This window comes from Tupaia chinensis, unplaced genomic scaffold (genome assembly GCF_000334495.1).
Source record: "Tupaia chinensis unplaced genomic scaffold, TupChi_1.0 Scaffold000687_1, whole genome shotgun sequence".
In the NCBI taxonomy this organism is placed as follows: Eukaryota; Metazoa; Chordata; class Mammalia; order Scandentia; family Tupaiidae; genus Tupaia; species Tupaia belangeri.
The window spans coordinates 646731-660991 of record NW_006160210.1 but is presented as its reverse complement, the minus strand read 5'-3'; the positions used below and the strand labels follow the sequence as shown (position 1 = coordinate 660991).

At 35.7% G+C, this 14261-nt stretch overlaps 1 pseudogene; it reads left to right on the top strand.

Annotated features, from left to right (window-relative positions):
• Window positions 1–337: 337 nt before the first annotated feature.
• LOC102468255 (heterogeneous nuclear ribonucleoprotein D-like pseudogene) lies at window positions 338–1203 on the top strand (annotated as a pseudogene).
• Window positions 1204–14261: the final 13058 nt, after the last annotated feature.

The following is a 14261-nucleotide window of genomic DNA, read 5'->3' as shown; positions in this document are numbered from 1 at the left end:
TAGATTTTCATTGGGGCGATCCAGTAGCTCAGCACTCTGTAATGCTGGACTCATATGGAAAGGTTTGAGATTCGAGTCTGGAGGGACCTCTGTATATGCAAGGTACATGCCTACCCTTCATCCTGGCTGACTATGCTGGGGTGGATCACAGTAAGAAGACCCTGTTGAGGGTACTTTCTCTCTGCCTCTCTCATTTGCAGAGAAATAATTTTTAAAATAAAATAGATTTTATTTATTATTTTTTTCCCTCTTGTGCTGCCATTTTAAATCCTGTTCCACACAATGCATAGCCCTTGAAATGGTGCCTCAGCAACCCTCTGCTGGCAATTCCACAGCTATGGAGGACATGAACAGGTACAGCAACAAAGAAGAATTCACAGGGGACCGAAGATCAACACCACCAAGAATCAGCAGGGTGATGGCAAAGTGTTTATTGAAGGTTTGAGCCAGGATTCCAACAAGAAAAATCTAACTAAATGTTTGTCTTAATTTGGGGAAGTTAAACACTGCTTAATTAAAACAGATCCAGTCAGAGAAAGATCAAGGTAATTTGAATTTATGCTTTATAGAGACACTACCAGTATTGATAAGATTTGGGGACTGAAAGGACACAAACTGGATGGCAAGTTGACAGATAATGAAAAGTTCAAAGCTTTACAAGAAAGAGAACCTCCCCAAAAACCTCCCCAAAAGGTTTTCGAGGGTGGATTGAGCCCAGAGACATCTGAAAAATAAATAGAAGAATTTTGTAGAGCCTTTGAAGAGACCAAAAACATTGACCTTCCCATGGATACCAAAATAAATGAAAGAAGAATATTTAGTTTTATCACACATACAGACAAAGAGCCAGTAAAGCAACTGTTAGGAAGCAGATGTCATCAAATTGGCTCTAGGAAGTGTGAACTCAAGGTTGCACAACCCAAAGAGATATATAGGCAGAAGCAACAACAACAAAAAGGAGGAAGAGGTGCTACAGTTGGTGGAAGAGGGGGTATTAGGAGTCAGGGCCAGAACTGGAATCAAGGATTTAATACCTATTATGACCAAGGACATGCAAATTACAATAGTGGCTATGGCGGATATGACTGTACTGGGTGTAACTATGGGAACTGTGGACATAGACAGGAGTATGCAGACTGCAGTGGCCAACAGAGCACTTACGGCAAGGCATCTGGAGAGGGAGGTAATCACCAGCCATACTAAAAGAGGACACTGGAGAAAACAGGAAATGTGAAGTAACCCATCCTGCAGAATAACATTGAAGATTTGTCTTCTGTTAATCCAGGATGATTATTTTGTAAAGACTTTCTAGTGTACAAGACACGACTGTATCCAATATCCAACTGTATGTAGCCACCAGTAAGCTTATTTTTTACTTTGTCTTTTGTTATCTGTATTATGATTCAACATGGATGTGTGTTTATACAAATTTGATTGATGTGATTTCATGCTAAACCTCAAATAAATACCTTCTTATATGAAAAAATAGACTTTTAGTATATGTCTTATTTCTCTCTTAATAATTTATAGTATCGATATATATTAGTTTTGCTGTATATGTGCACTCAGATAGCAGACTTTCCATTTATCTATTTTTTGCCTCAACTAATTTAATTAAAGTAAAATTATTTGGATGAATCCACACTGATGATATTGTCAGACAATTGGCAAAAGCCCACGATAGACTTAGAACACTGTTAGTTTCTGTCCTAACGATGATAAATTGCTATCCAGTCACAAGGTGGACTAGGCATCACTTCGGTCTCTATAGAATAGGTTGGTAACAATAGCCAGATTCAAACATGCTCCACACCAAAATTGTATCAGAACTACAATGGCAAAGTGTACTTTTTTCTAAAATACTTATTAGAGTCCAAGTATTGAAGACAGAGCCTGTTCACAGCATGGCCTAATTTTGTAATTAACAATGAATCAAAAGAAGCTATTAAGCTTCTGTGGCATATCTGCTCTTAATAAACCTCACGCTGCTTAATGCTTAAAATTCTATTGTCCTTTTAATATGTTTATAGATTTTTATAGGATCAAATATAATAGTTTGTTTGAGGGATAATTATTTTTGTAAACATTTATAAAGAATTATTCTAACATTTTTTCTCCTTGCCCATTATAACTGTTTAACGTTCTGAGTTCCCTGCATGTTTTCAAAGAAGTAAAATACTGTCCAGTAATCGTCAAACAATTTCAGTGTGTATCTTCCTTCCCAATATGCTGATCTATTAAGCATATGCTCAGATTTCCCAGATTTTTGTTCATAGACATGTCTGGTCAATGTTTAACTTTGGCAGATTTCATTAGTTTTTCATAGTACTGACTTACTTACTTATTTATTTATTTTCTGTAAAGAATATCTACATTTACAGGGTAAGCATTTTCAATCATGCAATGAAAATACTGCTCTATTAAATTCACTTTAATAACGTCATGTTATTTAAATGCAAATGCTGACACCATCATAATACAGTAACATTTTCTTGCTAAGAAAATGATAGATATCAGAAAAGAGCATTTGACTAAAGTAGGAATACTTGAAAGATATAAAAAATGATTATGTCCTTTTTTTGTTTATTAAGTTAGGGAAAAGTGATAGTTGCAAACCTGGGTTTAAATTGGTACATTTAACAGTGTTGGTGGGCTTTAAAAATATTACAAACACAGAAATGCATCATGAAACTATGAAATAACAATATATGTAGGCCTACCTTTGACCCAGGAACCAACTCTCAGATATGCACATTTAAAAAATAGTTGAACCAAGGTCCAAACAAAAACAAAAATGAAAACCTCCACTCGTAAAAATATACTGTGGCATATTTTACTATTAATCAAAAAACTCCAAACAGGAGGAGCTGTTGGTATGGTGGTGGTTAAGGCAGTTAGATCCCAAATGGCCAACTGTGTGGTTCAAGTACCAGACTCAGCAGCTTGAAAAACATGCTAGACTCATGTGTATTCATGCCCAAAACCCCAACAGGAAAATGGAGGGGAAGGAATTGAGGTGTGGCCTTCTGAATGGAAGGGGAGATACTTCCTCTCTTTCTCTTTCTCTCTGTTTTCTCCAGAGAGCACACACTCCCTATAGCAAATTAAAAAAAAAAAGAAGCTCAATAAAGGGAAGAGTTTGCTGAAGTGTGGAAAGTGTGGTGATAATGGTGATACTTTAACATTATATTAAAATAAAAGTAATCAAAACAAAAAGGCATGTATAGTAGGAGTTCAAATATCTTTAACTGAGCAAGTATATATAATAGATTGAGAAAGAAACTAGAAACAAATGTTTTTAGTTAAAAATTATTCCTAATTTGAGTTATTTAAAATACTTATAATATTTCAATATGGTGTTAATTTTTAAGCAGTTAAACAGGGTTTCCATAGAAATGCTGTGAACATAGTAAATCATGAATAATTTAAGTGCTGTATACTTTAATAAGAGAATTAAGCAATATAAGTTTTATATCACAAATAAAATTGTTATTTTCACAATATAAAGCAGAAAATTTTATCAAATTAACATAAAACATGTTCCATTTTATAACTTTTATGTTTCAGTAAAATATTTTAAGTAAATTTAAAGCAATTCAAAGTATAAAATTCATTGGGAACCAGCAGTTAGCGAAATGGCTACGTAGTTGGACTCCCACGTAGTCGACCGTGGTTCGTGTCCTGGACCCGGTGGCTTAAAAAACTCACGCTGGGCGCGTGTGCGTGCATGCCCAAGATCCTGAGAGGAGAATGGAGGAGAAGGGATTGCAGCATGACCATCCCCCCTGGGGAGTGATTTCTCGCTTTCTGTCTCTATGTCTCTCTATGTCTGTCTGGCGAGTGTATGTGCCCTATAGTGAAAACCTCTCAAAAAAAAAAAAAAAGAAAAAGAAAAGTATAAAATTTATTTAAGACAATGAATTGCTTTACACATAAAAATACAATACTGTAGTTTTACAATATACCAATTTTCAAGTTGTTTTTCCATGTAGCCATCCAGCATTCAAAGTTATTCTAACTCAAGAGCTCCTATTATTTCTTAAAAACTTTCTCTTTTATGGTCTGCAGCATTATTCACAACAGACAATATGTGGGATGAACCAAAGTGTCTTTCAGTGGACATATGGATAAAGAAAATGTGGTATATAGACACAGTGAAGCTCTATTCTGTCTTTAAAAAAGGGAAATTCCCCCATATTTAATAATAGAGATGGACCTTGAGGACATTACGCTAAGTGAAATAAGTCAGGTGTGGAAGGACAAATGCTGTCAATCTCATTTACGTGAAGTATCTAAAACTACCAAATTCGCAGAAGCAGAAGGTGGAATGCTGGTCGTCAGGGGCTAAGGTCAAAGAGAAACAGGGAGTTGTTCTCCAGTGGGAATCAAGTTTAAGTTACACAAGATGTCGAAGTTCTAGAAATCTGCTGTATAACATTGAGCCTATAGTTACTAATCATAATATTGTACACCTAAAAAGTTGTTAGGAAGTTAGATTTCTTGTTAAGTTCTCTTAACACACACAAATTATAAGTTAGTGTTCCATATTTCATTTGCATGTTTCAGTTTTTCAATCTTTGTACAACAGTAAATCTTGTTTTAAATACCCTTCACTATTTGAGCTCATTAACGACTGCATTCATTTCCCCCTTCGTTGTACTCCATATTTTTTGGTGATTAATATTATTGTTCTTTTTGAAAATATTTATCATGTAGTGGAATATTATTGAATACAATTTGTAACAAAAGTAAATTTTTAATAATATTTGGTCTTGGGACCCGCAGTTAGTGTAATGGCTATGTCACTGGACTCCCATGTAGCCGACCGCAGTTCAAGTCCCAGACCCGGTGGCTTAAACTCACGCTGGGTGCGTGTGCATGTGTGCCCAAAATCCCAAGAGGAGAATGGAGGAGAAGGGATTGCAGCGTGGTCATCTGCCCTGGGAGGCGCTTTCTTGCTTTCTGTCTCTCTGCCTCTCTTCTGTCTTTCTGGCAAGTGCATGCGCCCGATAACAAAAACTCTCCAAAACAACAACAAAAATAAATAAATAATACTTGGTCTTACTTGAAAATTCTTGTTCATTTGTTTGCTTGTTTATAGGGTTCATATGCTTTCTTGAGAGACACAGACAGACAGACAGATCAACCCCTCCCTGGGGGAAAGGCCATATTGCACTCCCTCATTCTCCTCTTGGGATTTTGAGCAAGCACACACAAGTACTTGACCATAATTTTCAAGCCACCAGGTCTAGGCCTCCAACTGTGAAGTCAACCATGTGAGATCAGTCAACTTAATCTCCATATCACCTACTGGCTCAGAAGATTCCTTTTCTTAATACTTAAAAGAATCACTACCGTCATGACTAGGACCACCCATACCAAGCCTAGCTCTTTCTGTTGCAGATATTGTACTGAGGTAATTACATGTGCAAATTCATTAAATCCTCTCAGTGATGCTGTGCTCAATCTTAGTATCTTTATTTTACAAATGGGAAAATAGAACCTCATGAAAATGCACCCCACTAGGAGCACTGAAAAACAGAACTGAACACAATGAATGCTTTCAGACTAAGGTAAACCCTTGTCCTATACATAAACACTAAGACTAAACATTACTTTAGGTGTCCTACACTGACCTGTCAGTGTGTTTGTTATAAATTTATTTGTATATAAAACTTATCCCCATTTGTTGAAGATATGAGAAGATAATAAGCATTCTATACCAAAAAGGTCTTTCCTATTAATCTTCATGGCCTCCTTACTCTCATAGAGTATAAATAAGGAATAACAAATGTCCAAATATTATATGGGATACTTACTACTTTATATATGTAAGAACAGTGCATCAGGTAAATTTATAGAGAATCTATCACTATTTTAAGCAAAATGTGACTTATTGTAAGAATATCACATAGCTTTTTAAAATACGTTTGGGTGGGCTGAAAAGACACACTGTAGTCTGATATCCTAGGAAATATGGAACACTGCCCTGTGGTTCTGTGCTGCTAACGGTGTGGCTGGGGGTGAAACTTATCCCCATTTGTTGAAGATATGAGAAGATAATAAGCATTCTATACCAAAAAGGTCTTTCCTATTAATCTTCATGGCCTCCTTACTCTCATAGAGTATAAATAAGGAATAACAAATGTCCAAATATTATATGGGATACTTACTACTTTATATATGTAAGAACAGTGCATCAGGTAAATTTATAGAGAATCTATCACTATTTTAAGCAAAATGTGACTTATTGTAAGAATATCACATAGCTTTTTAAAATACGTTTGGGTGGGCTGAAAAGACACACTGTAGTCTGATATCCTAGGAAATATGGAACACTGCCCTGTGGTTCTGTGCTGCTAACGGTGTGGCTGCTTGTGAATAGCATCCAGAATCAGGAAGTGACTCCTGCCAATATCAGAAAGTCTCGTGCTGAAGTGGAATAATGCTGGTCACTAGTTGGCCGAGAGCTGACTTTACTGCTCCAGCATGTAGAAGTGAAATTAATGTTTACATACCATCCCCCCATGTCCTTAAAACTAGAGAATGGGCACCAAGATCTCTGAAATAGCTTCTGGGCAGGATAGGGGAGGGAGGCAAATGCTATCACTAATGTACTTGTCAGAAGAAACCAAAACAGCATGTTAGGCAGGCTTCTTCCTTGAAGTGTTCCACTTCTGCTTTCCAAATACTGGGTAACCTAAAAGACATGATGTATTTTTTCTATGTTCTTCTGTGCAAAAATGCATCATGACTTTTCTGATGACCGAATATTTTGAAGATGAATCTGATTGGTAAAACTTCAAACATATGTAGGAGCCAGCAGTTGGCGTAATGACTATGTCGCTGAACTCCCATGTAGTCGAATATGGTTCGAGTCCTGGACCCCGTGACTTAAACTCACACTGGGCGTGTGTGCATGTGTGCCCAAGATCCTGAGAGGAGAATGGAAGAGAAGAGATTGTAGCGTGGCCATCCTCATTTGGGAAGGGGGTGATTTCTTGCTTTTTGTCTCTGTCTCTCTGGTGAGCACACACGCCATATAGCAAAAACCTCTCAAAACAAAACAAAAAAACTTCAAACATCTGTAAACCAAGTCATAAGTGTTCTAGCATCTGGCCTCTGCAGTATAGATATCTCATAATATCAGAGAGATATTCATCTTTTAGTTGTAAAAATGGTATTGTTATTACATATTAAATCTTTTAAAGATGTGTATTAGAAATATACATTTAACCTGACATATGTAAGAGGTCTTTAAAAAGTTCACAAAGAATGTGCATTATCAAAAAACTATGGATAGATTTAGAAATAAACTTGTACTTTAATTGTTTTCCCAATAACTTTTGGAAGTAAGCTTGTATACTAAATTATAAATAAATTACATGGTATTTTGGCTTAGATTTAATTTTAATTATCTAGTGAAGGCAAAGGGAAATGAATGAGGGCATAAATGTCTTCAAAATTGTTGAAGCTGGGTGATAGATACACAGAGATTCTTCATATTTCTCTACCTATCTTTGTGTATATTCAAAAATTTTCCCAATAAAAATGTCTTCAAAAATTATAAGTATGGGACGGAACCAGCAGTTAGCGTAATGGCTATGTCGCTGGACTCCCACGTAGTCGACCGCAGTTTGCATCCTGGACCTGGTAGCTTAAACTCACGCCAGGCGCGTGTGCGTGTGTGCCCAAGATCCTGAGAGGAGAATGGAGGAGAAGGGATTGCGGCGTGGCCATCCCCCCCTGAGGGGTGATTTTTCGCTTTCTGTCTCTCTGTCTCTCTCTCTGTCTGGCTGGCGAGTGCATGCGCCCTATAGCAAAAACCTCTCCCCCCCAAAAAAAATTAGAAGTATGATTTGACATTACAAAAATTCATTGTGTTTACAGAATGGATCAAAAGCAATAGTAACTTATATGATAGAAATTGATGCCTATATAATTATAAAAGTTCTTTTAATAAGTAAAAGATAAAAATAAACTAAAACAAAATAAATTTGAAGTGATAAAAAATAATTCTACCAAATTTTACCTTGCAGCATTTTATTTGTTCCTACTATTTTCAAAATAATGGTGTTTTCCACTATATAAAATAAAATGTTTAGACAGAATTACACTTGTCATGTGGCTTGCAAAGAAATACAATACAATACAATAAAATTACCAGCTACCTAGACCCTTATTTACTGTAATGGGTTATCACAATGAAAAATAATGTTAATATATTATCATTTTATCTTATCAGGTAAACATTTTTATAGAATATATCAACCTATGTATAGTCTAGAATTATTATCCACATTTTACTTATGTTGATGGACTAGAAGAGAAGTACAATGACCTAGTGGAAGCTATAGTATAACCCTGAAGTTGAACTGGCATTAAGACATTCAAATTCAGACTCTTCCTGGAGTCCAGCTAAGCTTGAAGGGTCTTATTTATTCTCTATTTGTATTTCCTTCATTTTCTAAAAGATTAGTCTAATTCACATTGCTTGATTTTCTTACTACCCTATGAAACACTGAAATGTCAATTGCTTTGGAGGAAGAAACGTTTGCCTTGTTTGGTTGTTGTGAGTTAATTCACCTTCTTAACATCAACTGACATTTTAATATAGTTACATGATAAGCAGAATGCACATATTTGATAATTTTATTTCTTTTGAAAAATTCTATTATAGATTCTTGCTATTCACTCAAGAAGCAGGAAAACATGCATACACTTTGCAGATGGTACAATTTGAAAGAAAATTTAAACAAGAAAACTGTGTGATAAGTTCAAATAAAGGATAAAGAAAAAGCACATTTTTATACATGTTATGTATATGCTATAGTAATGTCCTCATGGGAAAATGGATCGATGTCTCATTTCCATTTAGAAAGGACTAGCCTTGGGATTTTAAATAAAGTGTTTTGGGTTATATCTTTATTTCCTCTTAATACCATGTAATACTAAACTATTGATGTTTTCATATATATTGTTTACATTATTGGTGTGGCTTCATGTGCTATACTTAATTTAGGGTTATTAACTGCTTTTGACTACAGATGGGCTATATAATTATGCCTATATGTTATTTGTGTTTACTCTTTAGGAAATGAATTATATTACTTATTATGTCACTTTCTAAAATATTACCAAAGTTACATGAGAGAAAGCTTGAGTGAGTAAGTGCACACAGCATTCTCTGGCTTGCCACTAGGCCCAAAGAGTCACTATACACGGAGGAAAAGACATGACTGGGAGGGATTGTGGACTTCGTACTGTCATCCTTACTATTCTCAGGTAATACCACAGAAACCACAAGCTATTAAAGGTAAACAAGGGTCAGACTGTGGTAAAGTGCTAAAATGCAACACTTGGCAAGGCTGACCCACAGAGGAGGGTTCTATATTCATTCCAGAGGCCCCTGAATACACCAGGCAGGGGAGCCCAGGATCTGGGGTAGGGTGGCTGGACCTGCTGGTAGATTTTGGTATTAAGACTCAGCTGGTGGTGCTGTCTGTCTCTTTTTGCCTCTCTTACTCATGGAAAATAAATAAATAAATAGACTTAAGGAAAAAAAGTAAATGATTTGAACAAGAATGCCTGATCAAGACTCCCAAAATAGAGAATCCACCTTCTTGGTATTGGTCAAATTTTTGTGAGCCTTACTTTTAACTTGTGGAAGGTTCCTTCTTCCCTAATAGCAAATCTTCTACAACATATTAATTGAATTTAGTCTTCAGTAGAAATGGAAAATTATTTATTATTATCTGCCACAAAGGATCCAATTTTTATATATAAAACAACTCTTTCTAATTAGAGTATTTTAGAATTAGTCACGTGGCAGTTCAAGTTCTAGGATCTGGTGGTTTGAAAAACATGCTGGGTATGTGTCCCTGCATGCCAAAATCCCAAAAAAGAGAATGAGATGGAAGAGAAAGGACTGTGGCATGCCCATGCCCTACGGAGGCACTTTCTCACTATTCCTGTCTTTCCTTCTTTCTCTCTTTAGCAAGACATGCACCCTTTGATAAGTCTAAATGAATAAACAGACAGTTGCTCAGAAATGTGGTAATAATCCCCACCCAAGTATTGCTCAGTAGAAAAATAGAACTTGAGTTTTACTGTTTTACCCTTTTGATGTGGTGAAGACTGCTCAGAAGCATTATGTACCCTGTGCTTCTAGATTTTTACCTAACAGGATTTTCTATGTGAAAAACTGCTACAGTCTTCTGGCTCAACTCTGATTTTTTGATAATATAATACATTGTTATTCATTGTAGTCTCTGTGATGTAAATAGATCTCTGAAAATTAACCCTCTTATCTAGTTAAAGTGTGTATATTTAAAGTAACTTTAAGTAATATTCCTCCTCCCAGTGCCCTACCTCATATCATTTTATAATACTTTCTGCTTCTATGAGTTCAGTTTTTTAGATCCCACATACATGTGAGAACATGCAATATTTGTATGTTTGTAGCTGGCTTATGTTACTTAACATAATGTCCTTCAAGTTATCCATGTTGTTGTAAATGACACAATTTTAAAAAAATATATATTCTCTTTTTAAGGCTGAATAGTATTCCATTGTAGATATACACCATGTTTTTTTTTTTTTTGTTTTTTTTTTTAAGGTTTTGCCATAGGGTGCATGTGCTTGCCAGTGAGAGAGGGGAGAAAGTGAGAAATCACCCCCAGGAAAGATGGCCATGCTGTAGCCCCTTCGCCTTCATTGTCCTCCTGGGACTTTGGGCATTCATGCACACATGCCTGGTGTCATTTTCAAGCCACAGGGTCTTGGACTCAACTGTGATCAGCCATGTGGAAGTCCAGTGCTCCAACCACTACACCACCTGCTGGCCCCAAACCACACTTTCTTAAATCCATTTTTAGATTCATCTTTGAAGACATTTCTCTGGACTGTCTTGAATGAGTTATGTTCCCCTCTAATGTTGCCCCATAATACTTCTATCTCTGTAATCAATACATTTATAAAAAGTTATTTCTTTCTTTCTTCCTTCATAACAGGTGGTTCATAAAGACAATAATCTATTCTGGCTTGATCACTATTCCTTCCCTGGTGTGCCATATGTCATTCTTGACATACACATTTTACAGATCAAATAGCTAAATATTTGCTGAAAAAAACCTTCCTTTTAAAAATTTACATAAGAATATAGTATGCCCTGTTTCTTTCTTTCTTTCTTTTTTTTTTTTTTTCTTTTGGAGAGGTTATTTTAGCTATAGGGCATGTGCGCTCACCAGAAAGACAGAGAGAGAGAAAGCGAGAAATCACCCCCTGGGGGGATGGTTACACCACAATTCCTCCATTCTCCTCTCAGGATCTTGGGCATGTGTCCGGCATGAGTTTAAGCCACCGGGTCCAGGACTTGAATCATGGTTGGATACATGAGAGTCCAGCAACATAGCCATTATGCTAACTGCTGGTCCCTGTATGGCCTGTTTCTGAGAAATGGTGACACATGACTGAAAAACTAGGAAGAGAAAAAAATATTATCAGCTGCTAGGAACTGAATGCTTGTGTTCCCTCTGAATTCATAAGCTGACATCCTAACCCTCAGTGTGATTTTTATTATGAAGTAGAGTTTTAGGAGGTAATTAGATCATGAAAGTGAAGGGATTTTTGTCCTTATAAAAATACACTAGAGAGCTTCTGTCTCTCTGTAATATACACAATTTAAGGATAAATGGAGAAGATGGTCATTTACAAACTAGGAGATAGGCTGTTATCAGACACCAGGTCTGGCTGTGCCTTGATCTTGGACTTCCCAGCCTCCAGAACTGTGAGAAATTAATTTCTGTTGTCTCAGGGACTCCAGTTTATCATATTCTGTAATATATAGCATCCTTCAGTGACTGAGACACTCATCAGTAAGGCGGAGATCAACACCACAAACCATGGTTCACTCGTCAAAACAATGAGGACATTTTCAGAAAGTACACATTCCTTTCCCTTGTACAACATGCTAACGTGACTATAAGGATATAGGCACAATCATTTAAAAACTTCTACATAGGACAGTGATTTCTATGTTAACTTTCTTTTCAAATATTTCAATTTTGAAACTAGTATCAAAGACTTTGCAAATTCATAAATTGTTTTATAGGTTATGACAAAGCCTTAGGAATTTTATCTTAAAAATGTATTTATTTGTATTTGTTAATTTGACCAAAGAGGGAACAGAGCAAGAGAGAGAAAGAGAGGGTAAGTGAGAAATTAAGCTGCCAGGATTGTGATGGGACTATAACCATGGTCGGTCATGTGAGAGTCCAGTGCCCTTAACCACCATGCCATCTGCCAGTTCCCAAAGTCTTAAGAAGCGTTTTAAGCCTAGATGTACAGAACCACAAAAAAGACTCAAATGACAATGATTTTTGCATACACACACACATACACACACACACATCTTATTAGTTCATTGCTATATCCAAGATAATAATCTCAGTTAACATTTTGGAGAGGAAATATATGGACCACCAAGTCATGAGTAAAATAAAATAGTGAAAGTTTAAATTACATAAAGATATTAAATAAAATGAATACGGTCCAAAGAAAACTACATTCTCAAAAGTTTTGTACATCATCTCTAGTTTTTCTCTTAATGCCTAGTTTGAGACTTGAGGTTTTTGCCTGACCATACCCTCTATTATCCTATTAACTTCCAATAAAACCATGCATTATGTTAGGCACTACATGTTTCACTATCATAAGAGAGATGAAAATAATAATTTATGACTCAGAGATTGAAATTCAGGAAAACCACATTTGTAGCAAATTATGTAATAGATTTCCCAAGATGCTTTTAGTTTAAAAATAGATTTCTTCTTATTTAGACAGCAACTGAGCTGGAAAGTTTGAAATAAACATTAAATGGTTTTGACCTCAGAGATGTATAATGAATTGTTTTCTGTCTAAAAATTCAAATTAGTTTAACAGAAGGGTTAACTCAATAATGAGTAAAAATGAGCTGTGAGTAATGATGAAAATTACAGGAATAGTATATAAATGTTAGGTTTGAACATCAAAAGAAAACTGTAAAATATTTTCTGGAGAACACACACACACATACACACACATCCAAATAATTCATATAATAATTATTTTTATGCATTTATTTCAACACAAGTAGGGGAAGTTATACTGACCTGAACTTCATGACTACAATAACTACATAAAAATATCATCACAAAACATTAAAAATTATTATCTATCATGAAATGAGTGATGTCACATTATGTTATACTACTGGCAAATTTGTTATGTAGACTGAAACTTGAGTAGATCTGAGAAGATGGTGGAATTTTGAATACTTGAGAGCTGAATCTTATTAAAGACTTATTCTATTCCGGTTATATAGTGATTGATTGAACTATAACAATACCTAAATGCTAGGTACCCCTGCCAACCTTTCAAATCTACAGATGAAAAAACTGAGTTATGGGACCAGCAGATGGCAAAATGATTACATTGCTGGAATCCCACACAGTGGACAGTGGTTCACGTCCTGGACCCAGCAGCTTAAAACTCACACTAGATGCATGTCATGCGAGCCCAAGATCCTAAGAGATTAGAAGAGAACGGATTGTAGCATAACTATCTTCTCTGGGGAGTGATTTTGCACCTTTTTTTCTCTGTCTCTCTCTATCTCCCCAGTGAGTGCATGCGCTGTATAGCAAAGCTCTAAATAAATAAATAAATAAATGAAAGGAAGGAAGGAAGAAAAAGAAAGAAAGAAAGAAAGAAAGAAAGAAAGAAAGAAAGAAAGAAAGAAAGAAAGAAAGAAAGAGAGAAAGAAAGAAGGAGAGAAAGTCAAACTATAGGGTCTGACTTGGTGGTTAAGGTGCTGGACTTCCACATGACTGACCACAGTTTGAGTTCTGGACCTGGAGATTCGTATTCTCACTTTCTGTCTTTCTTTGGTCAAATTAAGGGAAAAAAATAAAATAAAATAAGTAATTCTAGAGAAAAAAGGAACCAAGTTACAGAGAGTTATCAATAACTTCTCCAATGGATAGTTCCTTCTCATCTTTAAGTCATTAGTTGAAATATCACCTTATCAAAGGAAGGAGGTCTTCTGCATAATACTCTCTAGAGCAAGACATTCAATATTATTATTCTCTCCTATTACCCTGATTAATTTTTATATATTTTATCCATCATCTGAAGTTATTTATTTTTAATTTTTAGTTTTCTTTCTTCCAGTAGGATGTTAGCTCTGTGATAATAGACACAAGGTCTATCTCATTCATATTCTT